A 9613-nucleotide genomic window follows, 5' to 3' on the forward strand; every position below is an offset into this window, starting at 1 on the left:
TGGTATTTGAAAAGGCTAAACATAAACCCGGCAATTCAACATGTCACTCTAGGGAAAGCGCAGAAATGAAATCTGTTTGAACCCAACCCAACTCGAGGGCCCACGAGTGACCTTGGCAGCTACCCACTTGCTGACTGCAGGTTTCACACATGGTGTGGCTGTCACTACCTCTGATGACACACAGAGCTACACAGCTTGTGGCTGTGACACGTGGGCACCTTCGTCACCACAGCAGGTGCTTCCGAAGACAGAAGAGGACTTAGAAAGGCCACAAACAAGTTTATGTTAATTTGTATTCTGCGCTTTGAGCATATAGGATGAAATGGTGACATTTCTTAAGTCCAGGGGGAGGATGCCTCTGTGCCTCTATCTTAAAGAATCTCTGCCTAACTCAAAAGAACAAAGTTTCTCTCTCTCTTTTTTTTTCCAGAAGTTTTATAACTGCAGTTTGCGGGGGTGTATGTGTATGAGTTTTTGTGTATGTGCGCATCACAAAATGTTTAGTGTCTTCCTCAATCTCTCTCCACTTTTTTTGAGACAGTCTCCCCGTGCCTGGAGCCCAAATCCTCATGCATCGCCCCCCCCCCCCCAGTGCTAGGATTACCGGCATGCAGCATGATAAACACCTGGCTTTTTATGTGGGTGCTGGGAGCCCACACTCGGGTTCTCATGCCTGCACAGCAAGCGCATTGCCAAATGAGTCATCTCCTTAACCCCCAGCTTTTCGGGGTTATTTTGATTTTTGAGATGGGGCCTTACTATGTAGCTCAGGTTGACCTTCAACTCCTGCCTCAGTCTCTCAAGTAGTGGCATTTCAAGCATATGCCACCCACCATGCCTGGTTGCCTTAGCTCTTACAGGAGGTCGTTCCGTTGTGAAATACGCCTCATTCTTCCTGGATGATTGAGTGAGCACGTGGCAAAAGGTTAGATCCTGTGGCTTCAGTGTCTCCCTCCTTCCTCCCCTCCCCCCATCCCTACCCCAAAGCACTTTGAGCAAAAGAAATGGCCTCCCCTACTGCCTCTATTCTCCCTTTCCTGGGGTCCTCGTCTGTGGTGTATTATGATCCTAAACCACCCTTATTGCTGTATTAGGTCCATAAACGCGGAGAGTAAAGACCCTGCTTAGTGTTGAAGTTAACTGGTATCAACATTTAAAAATAAGGAACGTGGCTTAAAATCTAACTGGCCATCTCCTCCCAAGAAGCTTGTGAACATCTCTGCGGGGAACCCAATTGTGCTGTCCCCATTTGGCTGAGCTGGCTCTGCAGGCCACCCCATGCAGCTTCTGGTCAGCTGTCAGAACTGGTGATTCCTACAGCTGCTATCTCTCCAACTGATGTTCCCTGCAGGGTCTTGTCCTCAGCTCTCCAGTTCCTGTCCCTCTTCAGCGTCTCACGTGGCCTGGGACAGGTTTGATGAGTTAGGTCACAGTAGGCATTCTGAATATAAAGATTCTGCCCAAGGGCATACAGCCGCTAAGTGGTGAGCTGGCTTTGAGGCCCTCTCTCTGCTCTCACATTCACTGGACCCGCGCCCTGAGCCTGGGAGCTATCCTCAAGCGTTGGTGTGGTAAGTTGCTAAGGGTGCAGGTGTACCGTGAGTCCCGCCATACACACTTGTGCACCTTCAGAGGCATGCAGCTTCCAAGATGAGGGCTCTGTTTCATTAATGCTTGGAGGAGCAATTAATAAATGGGGGGACAGTCACCCAGGCAGCTCTCATGTGGAGAACCATTAATCAAGACAGATTCACCCATAGAAACGTTTTAGCTGAGGTATAAAGGAAGAAGAGGGCTGCCCCACCAAACCAAGCCACCACAGTCCTGTCTTCTAATGGCTGCACAGCGAAGGGAGAGCTTTCTGTCAAAAGCCTAAATAATAATGTTGGAACAGCTCTCAGAGGTCAATCTTCTGCAGCTGACTGGAGGATCCCTGCGGTGCTTTGAACGAGAAGTGACCCCAGCGTGACTGTTTGAATACTTGGTCCCCAGCCGGCTGTTATGCTGGTCAGTGTCTATCAACTTGACACAAGCTCAAGTCAACTGAGAAGAGAGCCTCTCAACTAAGAGATCACCTCTAGCAGACTAGACCGTGGGCATTCCTGTGGGGCAGTTTCTTGATTCATGGTTATTGGGGGAAGAGTCCAGTCCACTGTGGGCAGTACCATCCTCAGCCAAGTGGTCCACGGTTGTATAGAAAAGGTAGTTGAGCAAGGCATGAGGAGCGAGCCAGGAAGCAGCCCTCCTCCCTGGCCTCTCCTTCATTTCTTTCTTCCAGGATCCTGGCTTGAGTTCCTGCCTTGATTTTTCTCTGTGATGGACTATAACCTGTAACCAGAAATAAACCTTTGTCCACTACCAATTGTTTTCAGTTAATGTTTCATTAGAGCAACAGAGAACCAAGCTAGAATCGTGGCACCATTCGGGGAGGTTATGGAACCTGGAGGACAGGAGATTGCTGGGAGGAGTGTGTCACTGGGTGCAGGCTTTGAGAGTTTAGAGCCCCATCCTACTTCTAGTTCATTCTTTCCGCTTCCTATATGTGGCTGGAGATGTGACCAACATGCTGCCATGCCTCCGCCACCATTATGGGCTCTCCTGAAACTGTAAGCCAAGGTAAACTAAGCCATACATCACTTCTGATCATGGTATTTTATCACAGCAATGAAAAGGACCTAATACAAAATCCGTATGAGCTACCAAGAAATAGCCGAGTTCAGGTCCCCGGCTTCCCTGTAAAAAGGTGGGTGCTGCAATGCATATCTGTAGCTCCAACCCTGGGTAGACTGAGACAGGAGATACTCAGCACTCACTGGCCAGCTAGTCCAGCCAAAGTGGTAAGCTCCTGGTTCAGTGAGAGACCCTGTCTCAAACACTAATGTGGAAAATGATAAAGGAAAACATTGTGTCACTCTCTAACCTCCACACACCTACTACCATGTACACACATACTAACACACAACGCACACACACACACACAAAGAAATGGTCATGTTGAATTTTATCATTAGTGGTACTGGAAGGCAAAACCTTTAACACGTGATTAGGTCATTGAACATAACGCCACTCTCAGATTGGATTAGTCCTAAATTCTGGAGAGACTGAGCAAGCTCTAAACTCTCAGGAGGCTGCATCAGTTGGGTGAAGTAATTCTAAAGTAAGGCTGTCCCCCATGCTTACCTCCTTCACGTCTCTCACGTCTCCCGTGGCCCTGCTGTCCTCCGACAGTAGCAGGAGGTTCTTGTGGGTTGTGCTTAGCCAGTCTCGGGTAGTCAGCCAGCCTCCAGAACCATAAGCTAAATGGAGCCTGTTCCTTTATAAATTACCATGGGTGGTAGTCTGAGCAAGAGACTCCATCATAGGCTCATGTAGTTAGTGGTGCTGTTTGGAAAGTGTGCTAGTTAGTTGTTTGGTTTGTTTGTGTTTGTTTTGCCAACTTGACACAAGCTAGAATTACTTGGGAAGAGGAACCTCAATTGAGGAAATGCCTTCATCAGATTGTCTGTAGAGCATTTTCTTGATTAGTGATTGATGTGCCACAGTAGGGCAGTGCCACCTCTGGGCAAATGGCCCTGGGCTGTATAAGAAAGCAGACAGAGCAAATCACAAGCCAGCCGCAAGTCGGTAGTGGCTTCTGCTGCAGTTCCCGCCTGCAGGCTCCTGTCTGGAGTTGCTGCCCTGACGTCCTGACGTCTCTCGGTGATGGAGTGTGACCTGAGAGCTACAGGATGGTTTGCATGAGCATGGCCCCCATAAGCTCATGGATTTGAATATTGGTTCGCAGTTAGTAGAAGTGTTTGGGAAGGATTAGGAGCTGTGACCTTGTTAGGAGTGTCACTGGGGGGTAGACTTTCAAGTTTCAAAAGCCCACACCATCCCCAATCCTCCCCCTCTGCCTTGTACTTGTGGATTGAGACGTGAAAGCTCTAAGCTACTGCTCCAGCGATATGTCTGCCTGCCTGCTGTCATGTTCCCCACCATAGTGAGCACCGACTCCAACCCTCTCCGACCATGAGCCCCAAGCTAAACTTTCTTTTATTAAATTCTCTTATCATGGTGTTTTACCATAGCAAAGGAAACCCTAAGACAGGAAGTGAAGACTTGGATGTCTCTGGAGTCTATGGGACTTTATAGCCTTATCATACTTTGTGGTCTCAATGCTCCTTGTATGTGGATAAAAACATGGCCAGCCAGCTTCCTGCTCCTGCCTGCCACAATGCCATGCCTTTCCTGCTACGAAGAACTCTATCCTTATGGAACCATCAGCCAGATGGTTAAGTGTTGGGGGACTGCAGACCCTCAGACCCTGAATGTTCTGTGACCCCTTTGCCTGCTGGAGTAGACAACTTGCTTTCCTATGCTTGCAGCTGCTCTGGCACGAGACCCTCATGAGTTCCTGATGGCAGGGGAGTGGTTTCTGGTGGGCTTGCAGCTGAAAAATCCCGAGAGCTAGGGTGTGACCATTAGTCAAGGAGAGCCCTGTATAAGCTTCCCTGGAAGAAAATAAAATTGGCATTCTTGTTTCAAGAGTGACCTGTGTCTCTGTGCGGTTTTTAATCCCCAGACCCTTGCCGGATCGTGGTTCCAGGTTGTGCAGGCACTATGCTTAAGTTGCTTTTGGCCATGGTATTTCATCACAGCAACAAGGAAGTGACTAATGCATTTGCTCCAGGAATTCTAATCCATTGTCAGAAAACGGACAAAGACAATATGAGACGAATTTCATTACATTTTCTCTGAGATGTGTAATTACAATGAAAAATCCACACAAGAGGAATGGTATGTAGCTTATATGAAACTTTCAATGGAATCTTTGAAAGTTTTTTAATAAAAACTCTGACCTTTCTTGAATTACCTTAACTTTTTATATTAGGATTTATGTTTGAGACAATACACAATTCCTGTCTAGATATTTTTAGTGACAGCATCTTTAATTCTTTGTAGCCCACATTGATGAGACAAAAAAAAGTGCTAATTTTCTTTGCAATATTCATTCAGAAATCTTAACAGTATAGGCTGTGCACAAAAATGCAATGAGATTCCTCCTCTTTACCAAGTTTATTTCTAAACTTTTAATAACATTATGCATAGATGGTTAATCCAGTCAAACATTTTTGGATCTGATGTTTAAAAGAAAGAAGATTGAAAGACCCTCGAAGAGGACTTTCTCTCAGGAGGAGACCTCCCCATGCCAAGGAACAGGCCGAGACCGTACGGATGCAAATCGCAAGAGGTTTATTGGGTAAACACAGGTACCTGCGGGCGGCAAGTCTTTCGGAAGACTTGCGCGCCTGCCGACTGGAGGGCAGGTTTTTTATAGGGAAGAGCAAAAAGCAAGTTTACAGAAGCAAAAAAAGCGTGGTTATCGGAATGAGGCGGGGGCATGAATGGTTTCCTCTCTCAGCATGGGTGTCAGCAAAAGTCATCCTGTTCCTATCTTATAGATATCCTGTTTTGCAGTCAACCTGCTTTGTTGATGTCCTATCTTATTGATATCCTGCCTTGCAGTCTTCCTATCTCATCCTGCTCTCTCAAGCACATGGGATGTTCTTACGAGAGCAGGCTGGCTGCTGCAGGTTTTGAGGAGGGGGTCTGTAGGGTCTTTCAAGATGACATAAGGAAACCCATTACCTTGTAAACTAACCTTAAACATTAGTGACAAAGACTAATTTGAAGAACGTGTTTCTTGTGAGGGAACAGACACCCTGGCTTGGGGTAGATGAGGACACCAGCAACAGACAGCATGAATTATTGGCTGCATGTTAAACAATACTCTCAGCCTTGTTTGTAGAGGTTGCATAAAGATTCAGAAACTTGTTTGTAAAGGCAGATTTGGGACCACTGCCTACACCCACCCAGGCTTTGCCTTGTCTCACCATGCCGACCATTCCCTTGTCTCCCCCGCCTCAGTGCCCTGGGGAATGCATTTGGGCATTGCACAGTTCTCCTGGGGCCACAGAGCAAGCATCAGGCTTTCTAATCATAGTATGTGTTTCTTGTCCACAGTAGACAGCAGAACTCTCTGCCTTTATCAGAAGAGATGTCCAAGACCTCAGTCTGCACAAGATGTCCCTCGCTGGGTGCACAGCCCACAGGTACTTGAGTGGTTTGACTACACCTATATTTCTTCCATAAGGACCCTGAAGAGGAGTCTCTCTGGGGTTTGACCTGGCTGTTGATACCCTTAGGCCTTGTGATACCTTGGAATCCCCTGCGACCCAGGCAGGGAGCTCTGACCTACCAGATGCAAGGCAATAGTTCTCTCAGAAGCTCAAATGTGCTGCCTCGGGCTTTTAAAAAGTACCATCGCTTTGTTAAGTTGCTTTGTTATCTCAGCCCATTTGAGAACTTGTTCTTAAGAGTTAAGGCTGTGGTGGTTTAAAAGAAAATGGACCCCAAAGGGAGTGACACAATTAGGAGATTTGGCCTTTGGAATAAGTGTGGTCTTGTTGGAGGAAGTGTCACTTAGAGGAGGGCTTTGAGGTCTCATGTATGCTCAAGCCACATTCAGTGAGACAGTTCACTCCCTGTTGCCTTTGGCTCAAGATGTAGAATTCACCGACACCAAGTCTGCCTGCATGCTGCCACACTCCCCACCATGATGATAATGAACTAAACTTCTGAAACTGTAAGCCACCACCTCAATTAAATGTTTTCTTTTATAAGAGTTGCTGTGGTCATGGTGTCTCTTCACAGCAATGGAAAACCTAGGACATGGCTCAGAGGTCAAGAGTACTGGTTGATCTTCTAGAGGACCCAGGTCAAGTACTAGCACCTACAACCCATATTCCTAGCACCTACCACCCACTTGGTGGCTTACAATCATCTGTAACTCCAGTTTCAGGGCACCAGTTACACAAATGGTGCACACACAAACATTCATATACATAAAGTGCATTTAAAAAGGGTTTACATTAAGTACAAATGCTACCCCCTACCCGCTAAACAAGTGAAATGTCTCCAGGGAACCAGAGTGAATGAGATATGGGTAAGTCTCTGAAATTTTTTTTTTTTTTTTTTTGGTTTTTCGAGACAGGGTTTCTCTGTAGCTTTGGTGCCTGTCCCGGAACTAGCTCTTGTAGACCAGGCTGGCCTCAAACTCCCAGAGATCTGCCTGCCTCTGACTCCCGAGTGCTGGGATTAAAGGCGTGTGCCACCACCGCCCAGCCAGTCTCTGAAATCTTAATCTGGAGACCACAAACTGCACCCCCAGGAGCCTAGAGCCAGAACACAGTCTAGAGCCCCATGAACTTGGGCCCTCTAACTGAAATGTGGTTTCTTCCTTTGTGACTAGAGGCCGTAATGCACAGTGGTGCCACTGTACCTGTGGCTTTAATTCCAACAGAAATCACAGATGTTCCCACAGCTCATTAGAATTGCTGCAAACATCCCAGAACATTCTCTGTATGCATGGCTGCTTCAAGACCCAGTGGGTAAGAGGCCTACCACTAGGCCTTGTTATTTAATGAGTTAATAAGAAGCACACAGAAGACTGTATCACAAATTTGCTTTTCTTGAATTGATAGCTCAGTGTCAACATAACAGCAATAGTTCCCTTTAATGCTATGCATTTTATTTCATGCACTTATCATGATTCAGAGAAGTTCCAAGGCTCCACCACAATGCAGGAGGACTCCTCAACACCAAGGCTACCAGCCCTTAATCCATTTGGGAAGCAATAAGGAAGGTGGGGGAGGGGATCCTGGCCAGTAAGAGGGGTTGACCTGCACCTTAGCTGTCTTGTATGTTTCCTATCCTAGTATGGCACATTCTTTGAGTGTACACATGTATGTGTTCATGTGTGTGGGTGTGTGCACAGATACTTTACACTACATTGTCTTTTTCTACCCTGAATTTTCTAAATGTTAATGAGAAAGGCACATAGCTGCCAGAAGACACTGGATAAGAGAAAAAAATACGGAATTAAATCAGCCTGTATACTTTAAAGATGTGAAGACTTCAGAATGGAAGCCAGGATATGTGTTACATTGGGAAAGGTGTTTTGCTTTTGTTTCCACAGGAGAAGAAAAGCTATGAATACCATCAAAATTAATAAAGGTTTGATTTAAACACGAGAGACCTCTTGATTAGAAGAGGTGATAGTTCATCAACCAATGTGACCATTCAATCTAAACTAACTTATAAGACTAATAAATGCTTCTCATTTGATCAGATATAACTTGCCAAAAGGGAACTTCTCCAAATTTAGGGTTAGGGGCAGGGTTTTCTTTTGTCTTTTCAGGAGAATAGGAATCCAGCTAAGGAATCTGAAGACCACTGGACAGATGAGACATCTGAAGAAAAAGGACAAATCATCCAGAAAAAAAAATGTTCCAAGAAAAAGAGTAAATTGGCCTATTGGAATATCACATTTCCAACAGGATAAAATTTCATAAATCTTTCCAAATGTTTGTTTCTGCTCTTCTCTACAAACATATAATGCAAAAGTTTTGTTGTAGTCAGACCAACTAAAAATTAAAACTGGTAGTTGGGGTATGGCTCTTTCCTTCTCTAAACCCAAACATGTTTGTTAAAGTAAAATCCAGAATCTCAGTTTCATGTCAGAAGAGTCACCTGATATGGAACAGAATAAAAACCAAAATTAAGGGACTATTTTATTGTCACTAATCTCATAATCCTTTAGTTTTATTTTGACTCTTTAACAAGTCTTCAGTTAGTTCTCCTTCCCCCAATGTCCACCAAGCACTCAGCAACCAGTGGTCTACAAACCAGGTTTGTCTGATCTGGGCACTTCATATAAAAGAACCATACTTTTTGTGATATTCTGTAGCTGGCTCCCTCCCTCAGCACTGTGTTTTCCAGGTACTTGCTTGTTGAGGAGTATTTATTTACACTGTAAAAATGTGCCTCTGCCTAAGGTGCCTTCTGACTGGTTTAATAAAGAACTGAATGATCAATAGCTAGGCAAGAACGAATAGGCAGGACTTCTGGGGAGAGAGAGGACTCTGGGAGCAAGACAGGCAGAGATGCCAGCTAGAGGCAGAGCAAGTCAGACATACAGAATGGAAGAGAGGTAGAAGCCATGTGGTAGGACATAGATTACTAGAAGCAAGTTAATTTGAGTTTTAAGAGCTTGTTGAAAACAGCCTAAGCTAAAGACCAAGGTTCCATAATTAATAATAAGTTCCGTGTCATTATTTGTGGGCTGGCGGTCCCAGAAAGTTCAATGAAGAAGTTTACCACACTTCCTTTCCTCATCCCCAGTACCAGTCCAGTGCCTGGCTAGCTGCACACTGCACTCACACACTTCAGCTGTAGATGTCTGGGTTGCTTCCACTGTGGAGCTCTTGTGAAAATCGCCACTGTGGCCATGTATGGCCAGCTTCTTGCTTGACATGCTCCATTCCCTTGAGCATGCCTGGGACTGCTGCTGCCGAGGGAAAGGCGACTCGTCACTAACTCCCTGAAGAACCATCATCTGCTCCCAGTGTCTGTACCATCCTTCACTCCCATCAGCAACAAGAGAACCCACTTTCCCCACAACATCACCAGCACTCATCAGGGCCCTTCTTTTACAGTGGCTGTACAGTGGTATCTCAGTGTGTGTTTTTTTTTTTTTTTTTTTTTTGGGGTTTTGGGGCCGGGGTTTTTT

The sequence above is a fragment of the Alexandromys fortis genome, unplaced genomic scaffold (assembly GCF_014885135.2).
Source record: "Alexandromys fortis isolate MF-2015 unplaced genomic scaffold, M_Fortis_MF-2015_v1.1 scaffold_36, whole genome shotgun sequence".
Lineage (NCBI taxonomy): Eukaryota > Metazoa > Chordata > Mammalia > Rodentia > Cricetidae > Alexandromys > Alexandromys fortis.